The sequence below is a fragment of the Seriola lalandi genome, unplaced genomic scaffold (genome assembly GCF_002814215.2).
Source record: "Seriola lalandi dorsalis isolate HSWRI2012SDOR001 ecotype SW California unplaced genomic scaffold, Sedor1 jcf7180002054654, whole genome shotgun sequence".
Classification (NCBI taxonomy): Eukaryota; Metazoa; Chordata; class Actinopteri; order Carangiformes; family Carangidae; genus Seriola; species Seriola lalandi.
Window position 1 is genome coordinate 161,416 of NW_019525207.1, and position 23,080 is coordinate 184,495.

A 23,080-nucleotide genomic window follows, 5' to 3' on the forward strand; every position below is an offset into this window, starting at 1 on the left:
CCTCAGTCTCTGAGGCGGTTGTGCACTTTGTACTTTGTTTCTTCCATATCATATCAGCAATTGAAGCTTGTACGCTTTATATTTTTGAACCATAACCTTTAGTATTTGTTCAGTATGAACATGGTGATGACAGTCATAATTACATAATTATCCAATAAATACAGAAACAAATAAACTGTGTACTTTTTGTATTCAAATTAATTAAATAAGGTTGCTTGGTAATTTCTCCTCACATCCCTTTATTTAGGAAAAACATCTTATTTGATATATTTTCAATACGCCTGTGAAGTTCTTAATGTGCTCCTAAATTTTTCAACTTTGACGCACAAAAAAACCCCCCAACTGCCTCCGAACGTAACCCAGCCAGCGATTACACTGCACCCACAACGTAATTGGAAAAACAGTGTAGTAGTATATGAACGTAACTTTTAAAGAGACACAGTTAGTGTACGTGTGTTTACACAGAGGCAGTTATGTGGGCAGCCGGCTTGTGTGGTTTGGACCCAGTGAGATAAGAGCAGCTGTGATGCCATCCAGATGACTGGAGAGGAGACGCCAGCCAGTCAGAGTCAGTGCCAAGTCAAACCAGTGTCTCAGGTCCCAGAGCTGATTAACTGCACCACGTATCCAACACGGGAAAGCTATCTGTGGTGATGGCAGCCTGGAGGTCGGAAAAGCTGCCTACTCACTGGGAGACTGGTGGCCAGTTTGATGCTCCAATTTATTTTGTCAACATTTTAAAATTATTCATCATCAAGCCTTTGTTGTCATGTTCAAGAAAATAAAAAGCTGAACAAGATACACCGAAGAAAATCTATTTTTCTTATGCTGCTATTATTAAGTTACTAATCCTGCCAGACTGAGGTAGGCAATAACAAATGGCATTCATTTTAATTTTGCTTCACGAAATCACAAGCCAAATTCCCCAAATCTAAATTTATGTCACTGCCTTTATACTCCACAAAGTTCATATTCCTTCTGTAAAAACAAAAATAATGACATTAGAACGTGGTACATGACATTATCAGGGCGAGAAAGTCAGGACCGGGCTGCACGCTGAGGCATTTCACAAAGTCAGAGGACGAGGGGACTTTAAATGAGGGCAGAGGGAGACGCTGACGTCTCTTCGCTGCCCTGCTGAGTAAAGGACAGCTTGTCTTACCGAAGGAAATTAAGAAGGAAAAAGATGGGGAGAGGGAAACAGGAGGAGAAGAGATGACAAACAGTCGCAAAAAGAGAAACTGAGAGGGGTATATACTTGAAGTACAAGGGTGAAAAAAAAGAAGAGAAAAAGACAAAGCAAGGACTTCCAGAAAAAGAAAATGACCAATGGAAAGTTTTGACCTTTGCTTTCCTACTCCAGTAAATGGTTTAGCAGTCATGAGTGTTTTATATCTCTGTTCCGCTCCTTTGTATTTTTGGCTGGTTCTCAACTTGTCTTTTCAGCTTTCCTTGTTGTGCAGACGCCCTCGAAACCCTCAGGAACGCTCGCTCCTCTCTTCTTTCCTACCCCTGGTACTGACTTTGTTATCTGGTTACATGGACACCTTGACTATATCGTATGGGAAGCCAAGTGTTTTGCTCTTTCACTTTCAACATCGCGCCCTGATGTTAGTCGCATTAGACTGGCTTACAGGAACAGTTAGCTGACTGGAGAGATAAAAGAGAAAGAAAGACACATTACTCAAAGCTGCTATAATCAATATCTTTGGCCGGTCCACAACAGCACGGCCGGTCCTATAAAGATGCATGATTGACCGACTGACCGACTGACCGACTGACTGACTGACTGACTGATGACGTTAGTGAGTGATGAAGTTACACCACTTGTCGTTACCCTTTCAATATGATTTCGTGCAAACTGTTTCTATTACATCATTAGGGAGTGCGACTTGTTTCTGTTGGCCGCTCCACTACTCTCAGCTCTGATGTCAGGTGTTTGTCGAGATCTGCCTGCCGGTCGCGGGAATGTGCACAGCTAGAGCGGAGACTACCAGTGTTGTGTCGAGTTAACACCAGCTGACAACGTTGTCAGCAGCTCTGCAGAAGAGACGCTCCTTGTCGTGGTAGGATTTCATAACTGAGCAATGACCAAGACACCAACTTAATGTCTGTGTGAAAAAAGGGACAAAAAGTCGAATCTTCATGGCAAACAGCCAAATCCCATTCGGCTGACAAAAGTCATTCCCAGATTTCTCCCTCCATCAAATTTAACGAGTTACCTTCCTACCTGCTGAACAGAGCGAGGAGTTGGTTGCAAATATTTGCGAACATGTTGGCTAACTTTGTAAGGTGAAAAAAAAAAACCAAAGAAACAAAAGAGCAGCTGTAAAGAACAGGAGGAAGAATATGGCTACCACTACATTTCAAGATTATTATAAAATGTCTACACGCTAATTCAGTTCAATATTGTGTATTACTCCTGCTATCAGTGCAGGATAAACAAAATCACAGGAAGCACTATGAAACTCATTAAGGGATTACATCAACAGCTGTTAATCCACTTTCTATTGTGGTGTAATTTATAAATGGAGCATTAGGAGCTTAGCCAGATGGCTTAGTTGTCGTTTGCACTCTAAATGGCAAACGTGTCCAAATCACAAAGCTGTCAGCGCCAGTGGGAATCCTGGGGGCAGAGTCGACGATTGCACTGAGTCAACTTGTGGTCTACTTGTGAAGTTCTTTGTTTGTTTCTTTGTTTTTTTTTTTTTTAAATGAGATTAGATTAAATGAGAAAATCTGAACTTGGTACTCTATGTCCAATAGAAAGAGGCAGCTGATAAGTCAAAGTTTACATTTTACGATATCCTTACCGCCCCGTATTAGCTACTTCATTCTCTATTCTCTGAAAAATGTATACATGCATGCGTCTCACTGTTCAACATACTGATCTAAATAAAAAACACAGTATTATCAACCAGCCCAAGATAAAGCAGCTACACCTGGTGAGGGTTCAAATGGTCCCATACAGGGATAAAGTACCCTGATATGAGAACGCCTGTCGCCTAGGTCAGACTGCAGCAGCACTCTGAGAGGTATTTGACACATTATGAGACACGTCAGCAAGCACAGCTGCAAAGTTTTTTTTGTCCATTAACCTCAGAAGCTCTAGATCTGGGAGATCTACCAAACTGGGACTGAGAGGATGAGAGAGATGCTCAAAAAGTGTTTGAAAGAGATAGATAGAGTGGGAGGGTAAAATAAGACAGAGACGGGGCAGGTGGTAAAAAAAAGGATGGATAGAGAGAGGATGGCCATCCTCAAAATGCTCTCTTGTTGTCCTCAAAACGCATTTTTACATATATTTAATGGCCCAAATCACAGATCCAAAACAAAAACTAAATATGTTCAGTCTCCCCTTCTGTTCCCAGGTTACAGTTATTGTGAATAATGGCCAGAAGTGTTTTTGCAGAACAGTGTTGAACCCTGCTTTCTTGAGAAGCTCATTCCCTTCAAGATAACATGGGAACGAAGGTCAAAAACATCCAAACAACCCAACATTTCTTTTGGTTATGATTATCATAAAGGAAGAGGAGGAAGAAGTATCTTTAAATACATTGTTTTGAATTAGAGAGTCGAATAAGAACTATACTTCAGCATGCACTTCTGTATAAACATTGGTTTAATTCACTGTTTGGTTAAATGGTTTAATTCATTCCACAACAACCCAACGATTCAAATGTGCCCTTGGCCTTCGGCATGAAATATCTGTACCACACAGTACTTCTGTTACGCCCCTGTGCATTATGCCTGCTGAAGTTACATTACATAGAGCAGGAGCTGCTGCAACAAATGGGATTATCTCAGTTGCGTTTGTGTAGGCTTCAAGTGAATTTGTATAAAAGAGGAGAGCACCATTTATCAGAAAGTGGAAATGAAGCATGGCAGCTGTGGCCTGTGCACCAAATGCTCTTCAGTTCTAAAATCCTGAAAGGCAGACAGTGAAATAAACAGGTGTTCTCCCACTATACAGCCGGGATGACTGATTTAAAGCTAGGCTGAATAGGCAAAGGTGTAAGTGCAAAGACTTGAAAGATGTAGGTATGAAAGACTGATAAACGAAAAGCTGAAGGTATTTGGAGAAAGGCACCTTTGCAGTAGACACAGTGGTCATCAGGACGTCTTGATGTGTTGTGGTGCTTGACTTGCTTTGCCTTCAATTTGCAGCATTATAAATTAGCAAATGCACAGACTAATAATGTTCATATACAGCTGTCTTGTGACGAGAATCTGGTTTTATATATAGATAGATATATATAAATGAGAGAGAGAGAGAGAGAAAGAGAGGGAGGGAGAAAGTCCTGTCACTCTTTCCTTTACAGGATAACTTCCAGCACAGTAAAAAGTCTGGCCAGAAGCAGTTTGCAGGCTTACCACTGACCAAAGCCGTGTCATTTATTCAAGGCTCTCCAAAAAGTGCTCACTATTACACTCCATGTACCTACTGAGTCCTTGAAATAAAAACCAAAGACAAGGGTGGAGGCGTTTGGTTGACAGAAAAAAAAAAAAACTTTCCACTTCAGTCAACACTACATTTCAGATTTTCTTTTTCCACTTTATTTCCCATCAACTATGAGTGTTACGGCATAAAATAATACTCCAAACAGTGTTGTGGTATTGATGGGATCAACAGGTGTTTTAAAAGCTGGAGCAGGAGCTGAAACGGTGTGTGTTGATGTAGAAAGTCTTACCTCACAGGGGACTGCTTGAGTTAATGACGTCTCGCCAACTAGGACAAAAACAGACACAGACACATTATTACTTTCTGCATCCAAGTCTTCTGAGGCCTGCCACAGCTCACCAGTAAAACTCTGAGCCATATTATGTGTCTGAGGTGAAGAAATCTGTTAAATAAAACAATTAAAAGCAGACATATATTTGCTTTAAATATTATTTACTCATTGTGTGTTTTTTGAAGTCTGTAATACCAGGGTACGAAAACACAAATTAGGCAGGAATGAGTCAAGTAAAACCTGAAATGAAAGAAGACAGCTCCCACAAAAAAGTCTACTATATCCTGAAGAATGAAGCCTTTTCATTATCCTTGAAAACTCTGTACGCTCTGTAATTCAACATATCTGGCATACTGAAAAAATCTAATCAAATAGAAGATACTCAATGTTACTCAACACCTGTAATCTTTCTTTTCCAACAAGTCCTCCAACTTAAACAACCAGACACTGTAGGTCCTTTGTCCCAACCCTCGGATACGACCCGTAGGAGCGTACCAGAGCTTCATCGTCATGGTAATAACAATACAACTGCTAAAAGTGTACCAGTGGCAGTCATACAGTTCCTTCATTGTCATGATAACAATAATAAACATAATGCGGAGTATACTCTGTATACTATGTCACCTGACTTCCTGCTTTGTTCCCGTCATAATCACTACGTGATATATTACAATGGGTCCTAATACGCTGCTTACACAAACAACCGATGGGGTCGTTTTTTTTTTTTTTTTTTTTTTTTTTTTTTTACAGGAGGACAGTCTCTTCTTTTCTATCAAGTGACTGACATGGAATTATATTACTTTTACATCACATGCCTGAAGTGTCGTTTAATGTGCAGAGACCAAATTACAAACCAGCTGCCCTATTTTGAGAGACAGCAGACCTCATAACTCACCAACTTCCTTACAAAGGAAATGCCCTTCTACGTCTCTTATGAACCTTTTCCAGGAGGACAGACGCTGGACAGACAAATCGACACATTGTTGAAGTGTTGTATTTATTTATGTCCCTAAAGGTCCACATACTACAGGAATCCCTTCCATCTCTGGATGTGGTTCAATTACTACCTGTGTGTGTGTTTGTGTGTGTGTGTGTGTATGTAAGCTTCTACATGTGTGTTCTTGGTCACAGCGGTCAGCAGTTTCCACTCCGGAGGGTGAGCTGTGTCCTGTACTGTACTGGGAGCTACACCGAGTGGCAGGCGGTCTGCCCTTGATAGCCATCTATGTCATCTGCACAAACACCAACTGTGTCAACACCAGGAACCACGGCTCACCACGGGCGAACACGAGGGCTATTGATAGCATATGAAATGTGTTATTGCTGAGGGTGCTACGCCTGCATTCCATTATAATGATAATTGGCTACTGGGAGTTTTGGGACTGGCTCAAAATAACACGTCAAAATATTCCAAATGTATGTCTGAAAGAATTATGGAACAATGTGTTCAGAGAACAACCTGCGCAACCATGAAGATTAGGATTACGCTCAGTCAGAACTAGTTTGTACGAGATGTTGTGCAATCACGTCAGAAATCAAAAGTGTTGACAGCCACACTGGAAGGTGGGACGAAAAGCTGGACATCAGCGGGGAGACATGATATTGCTCAAATGTGGGGATACAGTCTTTCCTGGAAGACATTCATAGTGTTGCACGTAATTGTTTATGTGAAAATTGAGAAAAATTGTTTCAGTAATGATTTAAAAAGAGAGAGAGAGAAAGAAGTTCAAACACCAGCTCTTTTCTCACCTCTCCACACAGAGCTGATCACTGTGTGATCACACACACACACACACACACAAAGTTGATGCTTGCATGAGTTCGTTCAGTCACAATTGTGTAGCCTAACTGTCGAGTGGGCGCGCTCGGCCGTCCACATCTGGGAGTTGTGCGAGAGGTTGTAGAACACCTGAAATGTGAAAAGCCCCAGATGACACTGCAGTTGTGGAAACACACTTCAGTCCAGGTTGGCTGAATAAAAAGGAATTGAAACCACCTGCCAAATCTGGCAGGAATGTTTTGTTAGTGGAGATGGAGAAATGGATTTTCCTTCCGTCCTCAGGTGTGTCTGCAGTCTGCAGTCTTTCACAGCTCAGACCTATCTGGCCATATATACAAAGCAGGAAGAAGCCAACAGATCACTCAGCTCATTGGTGAAGGCCTGACAGAGAAATCCAGCAATGAAATCTAGTGTCAACACAAAGGTAGACTAAAGATTCTGCTCAGATCTCAGCTTGGATATCTGTGCACCCACAAAGGGTTCCTAGTTTCCTGTAACCAGATACAGACTGTGCCTTGATCAAGTTGAGATGAAAAGACATCAGTCGGATCACAGGGTTTGATGGTTCGATCCCTGGCTCCTCCTGTCCACATGTTGAAGAGTCCTTGAGCAAGAAAAAAAAAACCCAAATACTCAATGTTTAAGTAGTCAAAGAAAGCGTCAAATTATACCTATAAATCAAGTTTAAAAGTTGGTCTTAGTCTTCAGGAGGTTATTTCCTTCTCTGTTTGAAACAAAGAGGCAAAGAGCTGCATTTTAGTTTGGCCAAATACCCGCCACCAACAAAAGTCAAGATACGCAATGCCTTGATGTACCACTGCAATCTATGCTGCTGTAATAGCAGTATAGATTGGTGTTGTCATATAAATGGTGGACATCACCACCCCATCTTTACAATCCCACATTCAGTGGGTATTGCCTTCACCTTGAGAAAAAGACACTGATGCCACGGATTCAGTCTGTGTCTTGGCAGCAGCAAGTGAGAGCTTTTGCCCTGCACCATCTGGACCCACCAATCAGTCTGACACCTCAAGTGACTCTCATGAGGGTCACATACTGTATGTGTTATGGTATAAAAGGTATATACATGAAACACATATGTGAAAAAGGCACGTCTAAGCACGAAATGGACTCTGCTGTACCTCTATTTATACAGCCAGTCTATGTAGAATAGGGAGTCTGCCAGATTGGTGTCATCTTGGGAATTCAAAGCAGTTTGAAGCTCCCCAATCATCAACACATCTTGTCAACCTGCCACTTTAAAGTAACATCTATGCTTCAAACTCAAGGGGAACAGGGAACCGCAGGAAGGGCAGTGTTATTACCTTTAACCTGGATATTAGTCTCATGACCAGACTTACTGTCAGCAGCAATAATACCTCCATCCAGAGCAAGTGGAACAAGCAGAATGAACTGCGCTTCAAATCATTCACTGAGTCGAGCACTGCACTTGACACTAATCATTTTTCTCTTTGGGCAAGGTGCAGAGAGACAAGGAAAACCAGCACAGTTGCATAACAACCTTTTCTGCTGACCGCAGTGGTGGCCTCAAGGGATTTGGTGGATGTGACTTTTCCAGCCGCACAGCTTGACCCCATTTGGCCTCCTTATATAAAATCCAGAAAATTTTAAGTGTTATTTTAAAATACTTATTACTTTACGGTCAATTCAAACTTCAACATTTGGCTTGAGGTATTACCTACATAAGTTTTAAGAGACACCACTGTATTATTTAAAAAAATAAAAAATAAAAATCCAGGGACGAGATAAGAGTCGACTTTTCTTGTTCCGTCACAGTTACACAACAATCCCGACATCTCATGAATCTGATTCTGTCAGACGGGTTTAGAGAGACGGTGTAAGAGCTGCAGTGTCCAGTCCGTTTAGCCCCGTCATTCTCTGATGGTGTGGCGGCTGGAGATTCACTTAATTCAGAGGTATGAAGCAGGTGATAGATGATCCTTTCAATGCTGCTGAGCTGATTTGTCTACCTTGTGACTTCAAAATTGAATGAGGATAAGTAAGTGAGATGAGACGGTTGAGACACAGGGAAAGGCAAACATAGGGAGGCAAAGCTAACATCAGTGCAGAGGTCAAACTGTGAGCTGAGAAGCAAAACAATTAAGTTGAGCCCAAAGCAAAAGCAGAACTGTGCTAGAATTTGTTTAGCATTACATCACAGCCTCAGAGCAGATGGCAGATAAGACAGTCTGTCAGGACTTTGCTCATTCGGCTGGAAACATCAGCAGTTGACATTTTGTAAAATGTTGCTCGGGTGTGAAAATCAACCCAATTATCCAAATAATCCCACATGGGCACGGCAGCATCCCACCATGATAGGTTAAAATAATATCTGCACAGGGTTGATTGAAGCCTGCTTTTAATTTTTCCCTAATACACTGAACTGGCTTCAGTTTGATGTAATAACAGTATGTAAATGGAAAAACTGAACTGAAGTGGACTCCAGTCAATCTATTCTATAATTCAATTTGTTCAAATTGGATCAGATACTATGTTTAATTTGCTAAGCATTCACTCTTTATGATCCCTTATTGAGTTAAGAGATAATAGTGGATATTTCTAATATTAAAAATTGAATTGGATGTTCCCTGGAAAAAGCAGTTGGCAACAAAAAGCTGAATTTTCTACCTGGTAGCAGCAGTTTTTCGGATGGTGTGATTCTGTCTGTGCCGCAGTCCACTGTACAGTAAAAGCCCCCTAATCTTACTACTGTTGACTCTGCTTTACGGGGATGTGTGTGTGTGTGTGTGTGTGTGTGTGTGTGTGTGTGTGTGTGTGTGTGTGTGTGTGTGTGTGTCCACCACTATGCTACTACTGTCCATACACTACAGGTTGTATGAGATAACATGCTGCCTAAATAGATGAGTCACTTGTCCCACTTTCAATAAATAAGCAATTACCAAACATGACTAGAATGGAAACCAAAATGATAACTTAATACGAATATATGGAAAGCTGACTGTGATTCATCACCAACACAACTCTTCGTGTGTGGCTGCAGAAAATGGCCTGTTGTCAAATCTGCAAAATGACTGCACAGCTGATAAAACCTCAAGTGTGTGGCAATCTACAGGAGAGAACAGCAGTAAGGCTACTCATCATTAATCACATCATCATCATCGCAGATATTTTAGCTAACACACACACACACACACAGGGGTGGACATGAGTACAATATAATCCAGTTCAATATAATTTCTCAACAATTAACACAACTGTATCTTTGTGGAACAATTGTGATACAAAACTGAGAAAGTTGTGAGGCCATTGTTGAATTTAACTGCATTGCACTGTAACTGTTACACCTTACAGTGTATGTAAGATGTAACAGTTACAGTCCCCACCTCTCCTAAAGTGAACAAAATGACAAAAACTCCATATATGGCACAAACCTTTTTTTTCTCTTACTGAAATTTTCTTTCTCTTACTGAAAGTTCAGAGCCTCTGTGAATAGAAAGATACTAAAAGATTTAAGAATATTACAAGTGTTTGCTATTGTCTGTGTTTATTTGGAGCCGTTTAAACATGAGCTCATCTCCCAGCCCACTTCGAGGGTTTAAAACAAATACATACCCCAAAGCACTGTCAAACAAAATAGTATCTGTGAAATCTGCATTTCCATGTCCCTTCTCTGGCTTTTTAACTGTTTCATTATTTCTTTTCTCCCCCACCTTACCCTACAAACTCCCTGTAGACTTTCCACTTCTTACTGTGGTAATGTCTCCCCTTCCTTCTTCCTGTGCTTAGTTCTTACATTATGTTGCAATTAATGCCTTAAACCCAACCATAAAAAGTCCCTTTGTACCTAACCCCTAACACAAAAAATGAACAATGTACATTTCATACTACTAACAATCTCACTTTACAAGGGGAATCCCACACACACACACACACACACACACACACACACACACACACACACACACACACACACACACACACACAGCACTGCAGCCCCAAACCAGTTATTTTTCCACAGTATAACAGTTGAGTATACTCATATACAGTTTTAGAGAGTTTGATTAATGGATGGAAACTTGTGGTCACATAATCACAAACAAACCAAACGCAGAAACCTTTAACGAAACAGATCCTCATCAGACACCTATAGTTCCCTTTTCCCATTAATTTGAATATGATCGAACATTTCTAAAGCAGATTTTGCTTAATTTGGCAGTAGGGAACCCGTTCTGACAATACACACATGCACCAACACACACCCACAAACCCATGCAGGCCCCTGCCTAGCAGGAACATCTCCATCCCAGACCAACATGATAATCAAATTTGGATGATTAACTGAGAAACAACTGTTTAGAGAAAAACTTCACCACATCGGCTGCGGAGAAACACTGGGGTCATCGTGGGTAGAGAGATGATACTGTAACCAAAGGGTCATGAGTTGTGAGATGTTTTTCATCAGTAATTTGTAACTATGAATACACACTTTTGTGAGACAAAGGAAACGCATTACAGCTTCTATTGATCATATCTAATCTATTTGTTCAGATTCATAATGGAAGACAAGCGTTCAACAGTTGTGCGTAAGATGTTAACTGTCCATTGTCTACTGTTCTTGTGAGATGACACAGTCTTCTGTTGCTCTCTCTCTCAGGTTGATCTGTGTTCACTTCTGGCAGCACGCCACTCTCTACAAAGCCTTTCTGAACAGCTCACACAGACAGCTGTATTAACAGGAAGAGAGCCTCACTGAAGGATGAGTTCAGGCAGAGTACATGACACCACTAGCACTGGGTACAGCCCCATTAAGCACTCAGTTTTGTTTTCGTTTATTTTTATTAATAATAACAACAAGTCGAAAATGTGATACGCCATTAATCCCTGCAGGCAAAAACTCCTCTTCAGGGAGGTCAGTGGTCAGGCTCAGCCGGACAGCAACGCCTCTTGTGCTGATGCAGAGTCAGACCCCTCAGCTTGGTCAGTGTTTAATGATGCAGCATTAGCCGTGTAGTTGAAGGATACAACGACCAACCCCGCGGCCAAAAATGGTTGGAAAGAAAACAAAAATGACTGCTAACATACACAAGCGCTGTAACCGTTACAGCAACTACTTTTTAATCTTTTACATTCATGTAAAGTCTCAGCAAGCAAAGAAAAGAAATTACTTTAGATCATATTGTAACTGTCTGAATGGCTTTCGGTCAATCCAAGCAGCTGAATAAGGCCAATGTTAGTTTTAGCCGGACTAATGTTTCTTTAAACATGGACCATTGGTATCCAACCCACAACCTGGCAGGTCTAAGCAGCGTCTGGTGCCTGTAAACTTGAACGGGCTTCTCAGAGAGAAACCTGTGCCAGTCCCAGGAATCATGAAATGAAAAACCATCATATCAACGAAGATCAATGTGACTGAAAATCACAGTAAGCAATTCACAAGACTAGATTCAAGCCACGATAAGTCACCCTCATGTAGAGCTGCGGCTACAAAAGTCAGGCATATCTGTAGACGCACACCCATGGCTTTTTTTTCTTTTTCTTTTTCTTCCAAAGATTTGGGTCAGATCCTATTTCCCTAACCCTGACATCATCCCTGAGAGTTCGCCCAAACATGAACCATATTCAAACCTAACAATCACAACCACAATTGTAACCGTAGCACTAAACCGAAGCTCTAGCCTATAAAATTACTTAGAATTAAACTTGTCAACAAAAGGATCAATTTCATTTCATTCTATGTCCTCTAGAAAAGAACAGTCAATAATTTGACAAAATACGCTTATGTGCATTCTTGCAGAAATTCAGATGAGATGATTGATAACAATTTCATGTCTCCCTCCAGCTTCATATTTAACAGACAGACATGACAGACATATCAGCCTTCTCATCTAACCCCCAGGAAGAGAGTGAATAAGTGTATTTCCAAAACTTCCAACTACCCTTTTTAATGATAACCCTGGCAGGGATTAGTGTCAATCTACACACACACACACACACACACACACAGGCCTGTGAAATTCAGATGTAGTTGTGATTCCACTTTGCGGCTGGTTGTAAAATCCATCCGTCCCAACATTTATCACTATGATGCACATCTATTAGTCTAGCCCAGCTTAGACTCCCACTGCTGTTATGCTACAGTTCTAGCTGTGCCAGTGAAAACAGCACTGATATAACTCAAGGCTTTTCATGGCAGCAGCACTCACACAGCTGTGTGTGTGTTTCAATACAGACAAGCCATGTTCAAAATCAACGAAAGAAAGACATAACAAATGATATCTGCATGTGACTCATGGGCTGTAAAAGTGTTACCACAAGTACTAAACCATCTTAAGCTCTTTATCTTTAGCCCGTAATGAGACGATTTTGGATTTGAAAAACCCCTGACACACACACACACACACACTCACACACACACACATGCACTGCTATTTCCCTCTGTTGTCACATCCCAGAGGCCATGAAACACATTTTTCCAGAACAAAACAACATCAGAGTTGTAGGCTCACACTAATGACATCATCTCTAGGACACGCCACCGCACTCCCTTTACCCACAGAAACAATGACATCACTCGTCCAAGTTGTAAACAATTGTTCTTGAAACACCACACTGTCTCACTGGCCCACAAACGCCACAGAAACATGCTATGTGGGGATATCACATGACCTTGTGCTACATGCTGTGTTTGTCTAACTTCCCACTCAAAGTGAATCAGTGACCGTCCTGGACGGACAAAACAAAAGATGGGTCCTCTCCAGTGATTTCCTTTGCTGAGGTAAAGGAAATGCTGCCTTCCCATACTTCCCATCCTGCGACGTGAGCCCGAGACATGTGACACCACAACACACACATCAGACAGGGTATCTCTCCCTGACTCTGACCAGATACTTCCTCAGTGGAAACTCTGCGAGTGTGTATGTGTGCGTGTGTGTGTGTGTGCGTCCATCCATCCGGAGGGGGAACTGATAACGCGGAAAGTGTATTTGTCATGAGAATCTGTTTGTTGGCTTGAAGGAAAAACTGATTGAATTACAGAAGCAGTCACTGTCAGGGGTTTACAATGGATGCTCCATTTCAAGATAAAACTAAAATAAAGATTAAAAACTTTTTTTGTTTGTTTCTCTCTACATTTGTAAGATGTACAATTTCCACTGTGATGGAATTTAAGTTTTCTATGGAGTAATAGGTAAAAACAGTTTAAATTAATGAATGTCTGTCAAATCAATCTGATATCCAGACTCACATCTACTTTTTCTACCAGAGTAACTGGATATGACTGAGTAAACAAAGATAAATTCAATATTAATATTATATTACTTCAGAAAGATGAAAATTGTATCAATGTTATCAATTTTTCTATTTGCACATCTACAAAACCACACGTCACAAAGAGCTGTCTTCTCACAGTACTTTTTAGGGCGGGTCTTTCCTTTAAAGAAAGGGTTGTGTTGCGGTCTGAAAGCACAGGATGTAATGCAACATCGCCCCTTAAGTAACTGAGATTACAATCTGCTGTCTAACGATCAGCTTGTTTATTTCTGCTCAGCCTCAGCAGATTCTCCTTTATAATGACTGAGATGCTAATACGAGGACAGAGCAGGAGAGGATGAGTGACAGCCGGTGGAGGCGGAGACAGATGGAGATGCTCGGTGGTGCAACACAACAGAACAGACAGGACACATACATTAGTCCGCTGTTTAAGGAATTTCATCGGTGAAGCAGCTTAGAGGCAAAGAATAATCTGAATGCTGTTTCAAGGGTGTTTTCATAATTTTGAAAATAGATTGTGGGGCAATGATGAAGTCAAACTAGGGCTTAAAAATAAACTCTAAACCCTTGTGTCAGTATGCAAACACACAAAAGCACCAACAGATCCTCTCACTGTAAGAAGAGAAACATTTACACTGTACATAAAAATTGGCAGTGAATTCAAACAAATCCAAAGGGCACTCGCTTGGTTTGCACATCAACCTGTTAGGACTCCAAACACACAGACACAAACCAACTCGCTGCATATACAGCAAGACTCACATGTTGCTCTGCGATGCCCAGGGGCCTCCTGAACACAACGCAACATGCGTCACTAATGACACGCATCGGCCCTGCAGCGGAGGAGAAGCACAGCAACGTCAAACCACAGCAGAGTGTAAAGACACACTATACGCACCGTGGAGAGATCTGTCTTGCAGAAACATTGACCTGAATACACGTCTGAGGTCCAGATATCACCTCAAAGTACGGGGGATACTGTACATGTTAAACACAGTGTACGGTTTTACATCATTCACAGTAAGGGTCAGATTAATTAGAAAGTGGAACAGGTGTACTTCTTATGCCGTAGTATTATATGCCCATGATTTTGAGGGCGAGAAGAAAGGTGATAATGATTCAGAACAGCCCTGAGCTGGCAGGAGTCCGCTGAAGTCTCTGTTAATTTAGCGTTTTAATGGTCTTCCATTTTGTTAATGGTGTAAATGGTATCCTCAGGAGCCGCACACTCGGGAGGGAAACATTCAGCTACGTGTTCGCCTGCAGGTAGAGTCAAAGTTTATTAGCTACATCATCTTGTTCTTGTAATTTTTATTACATCACATCACATCAGGATTGATGAGCTGACAGGCCCAGATTCACAAATACTAGGCTGTGCTCACGCTTGTCCAGTCTAATAATCAATCCATACCATTGTAATCAGTTTTATTCATACTGTGTGGAAGCCATCCAGCCACAGGGCACATATGGAGCACATTTAAGATTACCACGGTGAAAAGCACAGCTTTACTTTCTCTCGTTGACAGTTTGGAGTTTGCTTCACCTCTGACCACACCCAGCAGTGCTGTGACTGTGTGCGTACGTGCCCTGGAGTCCTCCGTACATCACTTCAGCAATGTTTGCCGTAGGTCAGCAAAAACAAGATTTTCAGTTGGTGTTAAGTTGCTCTTTAAAAATGACTATGTACATTGTTGTAACTCAATTAACTTATTCTGAAATGCAATGCCAACATGTTTTCTAATGTATCCAGTACAGCTGCAGTGATTAGTTGATTAATCGGTTAATTGATCGACGGGAAATTAATCTGCAACATCATTATTTTAGTAATTTGCTATTTCCAGCCTCTCAAATGTTCGATTTGATGCTTTTCTTTGTCATATAATATTAAACTGAAAATCTTTGGCCTTTGGACTGATAAGACATTGAAAATTTCACCTTGAGCTGCAGGAAATAATGATAGATCTATTTTTCTGACTCTTCACAGACAAAATGATTAATCAATTAATCAAGAAAATAAGTGGCGATTGATGGAGTGAAAATAATTGTTAGTTGCAGCCCTAGGATCCAGAAAACTAATGAAGACTAATGGTGGCTAATGGTGCATTCTTGGATGCATTGTGTCCTGAGTGGTATGCGAGGATGGGAGGTCACGGGAGCAAATGTAAATCAATACACAAGGTCAACACGACTATTTTCGATCAAGCAGGAGAAAAAAATAAACAAACTGTGGATTAGCACGATGGTGGTCCCATGGATCTAATGTCACCAGCTCACACGCCACCACCAACGCCATTAAGCCGTGTTCTGTACCTTTAAATACACCCTATCACTACGACCAGTTCTGTCAACATGCTAAAAACAAACACACACACGATTGACACATGACCGTCTGATGTAAACACTGTTTTGTAAGACGACGCTCGGGGATATGCCACGCCTTGCCACGCCCTATCACACCGCACATCCAAATGAAGTTCACTAAACCAATCGAAAACCGTGACTAAGGACAACAAATAACTGCCAAAACACAACAACACAGGGCCACACTCTGCAGTGCTGACACAGCATTATAGCTCCGAGGATGAGAATCGTTGTTTAGTACACAAGCTGACCCAGTTAGACACAGCACAACAGAGGAGCAGAGCACAGTACATACCCACACCAACACCAGGACTCTGCAGCCAACTAAGCTCAGTGCTGTCAACTGTGATTTGTCACTGAGTGTGTGATGTGACAATACCACGGTGTGTGTGTGTGTGTGTGTGTGTGTGTGTGTGTGTGTGTGTGTGTGTGTATGCGTTTGTGGTATGTGTGTATCCACAAACAGGAACAGAGGCATGGGTGTGCCTGCTAGAACAGTGGCAGATGATGTGGTAAATCTAGATGTTTGGTCAGAGAGGCAGTAAAGCGTGTTTCCTGGACACAGGAGGCCAACAACAGTTCATATATGCACACACACAAACATACACATATCATTGTATTCCCAGCTCTGAAAATTAGAGCTGCAGCGATTCAATCAAAAGTAGATGAATCTGCAACTATTTTGATTACCATGGACTGCTTATACAATAGATTGAACATATAAATAAAACAAGACATTTAATGACTCCTCCTGTGGTAGGGATTGTTCACTATTTTTTGTGTTTTATGGACCTAACAAGAAAATCATCTGCAGATGAATCATCAATATTAAAAATAGTTGTTCATTAGTTTCAGCCCAATACAAATGTACTCGATGTTTGGCTATTTTGCCTCTCCAGTGCATCCACAACACTCTGTCAATAGAGCTGGACAATAAACCATACTAAATTAATCATTCATTACTACTGATACTGACTGGATATAAATGATCTCATATTGCAGTTAATCACAGTCCAATAACTGTTGCAACAATCAATGATATCTCTCAAGAACTCTGACCAAGTAATCAGCCAACAGCTACATGTCTGTGACTGGTCATATTGTAACGAAATACGATGGAGAGCACACAATGGAAAGGAAATGCACTGATATATAAGCCAATAATTATTGTGACGATTGCTGTTACTGAGGTTACATCTGATGTAGAGCGTGGGTCATATTATTCAGCCCTTCTCTGCTGCACATTCTCGCACCTCACATACCTCATTCAAATAGCAACCAATAAAAGCGGCCACATTCAAATTCAGTGGTTAAAAGTGATGTAAACTAATGCCGTGTTGAGACAGGCCAAAATTGCCCCGCTGGTGGTGAACCAACTGAGAAAGTAATTGGTGCAACAAGTTCTTCCACATTTCATTTTTATCACCCAGAATGCTTTTCACCTGCCCAGCACTAACATCAGCATGTTGTGTCCATGGTCCTTAAGACTTTAAACTGCAGTTGGTGTCCCTTTAGAAAATGCACAACACAAACCAGCATGATGATTTAACAAAAGGTCAGGTACAGGGCGATACATCTTTCTATACAATGATGACGAAACAAAGGGCGCACTAGGTGAACAAAGCACAACATCTGAGCTGAATGTCACTGCAGGATTCAGGGATGAACTGTATGAGTGTGTGTGTGTGTTTTTATGTGTGTGCATGTATAGGAGAGTTAAGTTGCTCTGTAGGACTTTTATAGCAGGGTAATAAAACAGCAGAGCAACATGGCTCAATAGAGAGGAGAGGAGAGGAGAGGAGAGGAGAGGAGAGGAGAGGAGAGGAGAGGAGAGACACACAAACACACACATGCAAGTTGAGCATTCCATCACACTCAGAAATAGTGACAGTGCATCCTTTCCAGATCCCCAAACAGCAAAGGGATCAACACCCAATTTGAATGCATCCATAGATGCTACTCACGTGGCCAGACACACACACATGCACACATGCACACATTCACACACGCACACACACACACACACACACACACACACACACACACACACACACACACACAGCCTCGGCTATAAATGAACCTCACATGAACACACTGTGGAGAATGGATTCACATGGGCTAATGAATACAAACTCCGATGGCTCACTGTACGGGACTGTATTTTTCCTCTGCCAGTAAATATGCGAAATGACAGTCTGTTAATTGAGAATATTAGGTGACCTGGAAGATTTCTAATCTAATCTCCATATTAACACAGACCCTTGGGGCACAGTAATGGGAAGGCAACACTCCACCCACCCCCTTCATCAACAAACAGTGGCTGCACACTCACTCTCATGACTGGCACGTAGCCCAGGCAAAGCAGCATACCAAGTCAGTGCCATTCTCTGCTCACAATGGCAGCATTTCATCGGTCATCCACAGTAAAATCAACAATTAAGATTGATGGTTGAATAAGGATTGAAGTGTTCATGGATCCAACCTCGCAAGGACAGAATTCATAGATTGTCCTGCTTCTTATAATCATGACTATGTGATGTTGATGTGTCTATGTGACTTTCAGCTCACAGCTACACAAGTTCATTAGCCGAGTGACTGAAGGGTGACGGTGTACTTTCGGATGGGATACAACATGTTCATTCTCATCATTCATGAGCGCTCCAGAGGATTAAAAGTCTGTCTCGACATTCCCACGTCAGCTCCGAACTTTCATGATCTCAAACGTTTGAGCCTCAGAGAGACACTTTAATAAGGTGACAACCGAGGGGATCAAAAGAAACGCTGTCTGCCTCAAAAGCTCATTTGGCCTCAAACTTGGCATCTCTCCTTCTCCCATGGTCAGAGGCTGACCCCGTTGCCATGGTTACCCCACTCTAATATCTATGCAAACGCCTTCTCACTGCATGGGAAGACCCACTGCCGGCCGGGGCTGATGCTCTGCCAGGGACTGCCCCGTCACACATAAACAGAGAAAGGCCTGTGTAAACACAAACATTTTATGAACCCAGAGCAAAACAAACGCACATGTACACATCAACACACATGCACAAAGTGGTGGCATATGGATGCACATATGGACATACACACTTTCTCCAAGCTGGACAAGTCAGCTGTGCTCCACGTCAGGCCGGATGCTTTCTGTAATACATCCACCCACAAGTGTATAATAAGGTTATTCTAACCCCACCCCGCTGGGACGTCTGGCTCTGGCAACCAAACAATCCTGGAATCTAAACACTCAGCCCACACATGTATCACATCAAACAGCAGCCTGACTGTGGATGCACAATAGCATGAAATGAGAGACTGTTCAGCTTCGTCTGACTCCTTCAGTCAGAGGAATCAGAGCATGAAAAAAAATAAATCTCTAAGGATGCATCTCAGCAGTGCGGCTCAACAGCACTTGATCAAAATCCAGAACGAGACAAACAACAGTTAAATAGCAGCCATCTAAAAGTAATCTTAATTAGGTGTTGACCAAAAGCAAGCCATCCTGACAGTGTTGACCTTTGACGGAGCGGTGAGTCTTGTAGCTGATTTAGCTTTGTTGTACTGTGTCGCACTTTAATTTAGCCTCGTCTGTTGGAGTATAAACTGTTCCATAAAAGAGGAATGGTTTTTTTGGCAGTTGTGAGACAGGACAAAGGTCAGAAGCTCAGACAACATTTGTAACTGACTTGCACTAGCCTGTTCCCAGCTGGGTAGCATGTTAGCATTTAGCTCACCAGCTAGCCCTTCAAGAGTTTCTACGTAACCAAGCAGCTAAAACTAAATATTTTTTTGACAGGCTGTTTAATTTTACTCCTCCTTCCTGGTGTAACCATGCCTTAACTCCCAGCAAAATGTTTTGATCCACCCCAAACCTCTAAAGTGTAGTGTCAGAAGGTTTTTGTTTTTTTTTTCTCAGACAAAGTCTCAAAAAGCAAAACCAAGATTTTATTACCTTCACTTCAAAAAACATCTAATGTTAACAGCTTTTTAACAGGTTAATCTTATGAAGTTCAAGGCAAGCCTTTAAACCTCCAATTTCAAGTTTAGTTTAAATGAAAACGTTGACATTTTGGGAAATATGCTTTTTCACTTTCTTTGCCATGAGTTGGGATGAGAGGATACCACACTCACGTCTGTTAATATGAAGCTACAGCTAGAAGCTAGTTAGCTTAGCTTTGCAGAAAAACTGGAAACTGCTAGCCTGACTCTTTTCAAAGGTAATAAAATCTTAACGCTGACAGTGGCACAGTCATATTTACTGTAGACTTGAGAGTGTATCATTCTTCATTCACGCTCTCAGCAGGAAAGTACGTCCAACCGTACTGTATAGTTGTGTAATAACACGGTAAATAAAATGTTATCCCTATATCCCATATTTTTCATTTGGTTTCATTGGGTGTAACAGACACGAACACACAAGCTCAAACGCTCAGGCATGGAGTATAATCCTGTCCAACTCAGCAGGCTGAGGCCCTGTCTGACCAAACCCAGAGCTACACGCTGAAACAAGCCAAATGAATGACAGATGAAGTCAAGACCCAGAGAGAGACAAGAAAAATCCAACATAATAAAATGAAGCCTGGTTGCGCGCAAACACACACACGTCCTCTAACAAAGGAAAAACATTGGAATCCAAGACTCAATCAATTTGCAGTATGCAGGGAGAGTGGAGCCACATGTTTTTGATAAGTCCTCTAGCAGAGCAGGGTGAGGTAATGATGAAGTCATCTCTGTCCTCTGGACAGGTTCAACTTCACTGGGCCGTGTGCATTTTAAATGGCTTCAGGCTCACCAACACACACATGCATTTTCATGCTTTTTGGTGTGTTATGCAGTAAAACAAAATTTTACTGTTAAAAAAAACAAAGAAACATCCTAACTTTTGGTATCAAGACCAGACAATAAGTGAAGGAGCCGCAACTTGTGAGCAAGCTACCTCATCTTCTACCCACCTGTAACTCACAGAGCTCCTCTTTCATGAAAGAAAAACTCAAATTCTCAAGTCTCAAAACCTCAAATATTTTCCTCCTTGATATATTCCTCCTTTTTCAGCTCCCTAAAACATTCCCAGGCAATCAAGTCTTACTATGGACATGGGTCATTAACAGTCAGTGCAGACTGCACCCACTCAACTGGTCACTGCCACTTAGTTATTAGTGTCACTTCATCTATAGCCCCTTTCACAAACACATGCCGCTACATTGCCACTAAGAAGACCCTTCATTATGCCTCCTTGGCTTGTTTATGTTAAGCCCACGATCAGAGGCGTGACGTGTTAACACAACAGAGTCGGCATGTGTCCCGCCATGTCTCCCTTTTACACAGACGTCGATTCAGCTCTGTGGCTACCTGCTGCCGGCATAAAGGCAGTACAACAATGCCCACCAATTCCGTGTTTATTCCTTTTACACAGCATGGCGAGGTGGATTGAAGGCACAACATTCCCACCTTGAACAGGCTGTGTGAAAGAGGTTCATGAGACTCTCAGGCCATTCACCCACCGTAGAGGACACTGTACTTCCTGTGTCTCGGCATGGATCTTAACTTTTACTGAGCTCAATCGTGCCTTGGGTTATTATAACACCGTTCATTAGGGGAGGGAAAATAAACAGGAGACAACTTCTCAGAGAGAAAGACCTCTGCAGATGTGCTGGAACAAAAGACTTCCTTCTGCTCAGCCCTATCTAAATGTTATGCTGTGAGCAATCCAAAGGTCAAAACTATAAGCCTGTTACAAATGTAATATGGCCAAGGAGAATACTACATGCAGATTGTCTGGTGCATTATTTTGAGACAGCTGTATGGCTCTGACATAAAATGCAAATGTCCAAGTAACACGCATAACAAAAAAACAAAACAGTGTATTTTAATCACCAGTGCCTCAAACACATTCTTCAGCGAGCTAGTGGTCAGCGTCTGGAGACTTTGTCATGCCTCCTCATCAAAAGCAGTTGCGTGGAGCAGATTTGTAGATGCTGAGGGTGTTGTAAGCCCATGTGAGTAGGGGCAACTAAACTGCATGACATTTAGTGGCAGTGTTGATTTAGAGAGTGGCCTTAAAGGAAGCAACGTGATGCAGACAATGGAGATAACAAGTTAGAGTTTGGCCCTTTAAACCCAAATCAAATGGAAAACAGTTGTACTAATCCGCAGAGCCTGTTCAGGGGAGTCTCATGGGCCTGTAATGTGTATTTTGAAGCTGTATAAAGACAGCATTATCATCAATCACTGGGTAAAATACTAACTTCAGATTATAGAGACTGGTGTGATTGGTTTTCACACATACTTCAATAAAACACGTTGACATCAGTTGTTTGACTGAAAGATACTAAGTTTTCAAAACTGGAAAAAAAACTTTTCTTTTAAGTTAGCTTTCATTGTAAGCTTGAGAAGAAGGCAATAATCCTCCTCTTCACTCAGTAAGACAGGCTACAAGAACCAGAAATCTCTGTCATGCCTGAGTCCTAAACAACTGCAATATTCATGAAGGCCATATGAAACACTCGGAGCAAAACTAGAAAGAAAATGGAGTTCTCATCAAAGAGGATGTGCGGAGGTGGAAGAAAAGTAAATATAGAGTATGTTTGCATTTTTCTATCTATTCCGTCATTAGCTCTGGGTTAAATGTCTCACATTATAGAAAGTCCCCGAGGGATTGTGGATTAGGGCCCCTTCTCTCCGAGTAAATCAGAGAATGAGGGGAATACCGTTTTGGATTTCAGGTCCATATGGTGAACATTCACAGTTTTTCAGAGAGCTTTGCAGAACAAAATAAAGGAAGGAAAAAAACAGAAAGAGAGATGAAAAATAAGTATGCCAGAGTGCGGGCCTTTTGGAGACAATTATCATATTTGTCTGGGCCAGGCTTTGGTGTTGAAATGTATATCCTAAGAGAGTCATTACTGGCTGTGAACTATCCAAGAGCCAGAGGTGCTGAGGAGGTGCTCGCAGGTAACATGCAATG

General features: G+C 41.6%; 1 protein-coding gene across 1 annotated transcript in view; it reads right to left on the reverse strand.

Moving 5' to 3' along the window:
- add3a (adducin 3 (gamma) a) overlaps window positions 1-23,080 on the reverse strand; it is a 105,553-nt gene that overhangs the window by 80,772 nt on the left and 1,701 nt on the right. Inside the window, exon 2 of the mRNA XM_087177796.1 lies at window positions 4,692-4,729. The gene's annotated coding sequence lies outside the window, so the exon portion shown is untranslated. The remainder of the gene's footprint in view (window positions 1-4,691; window positions 4,730-23,080) is intronic.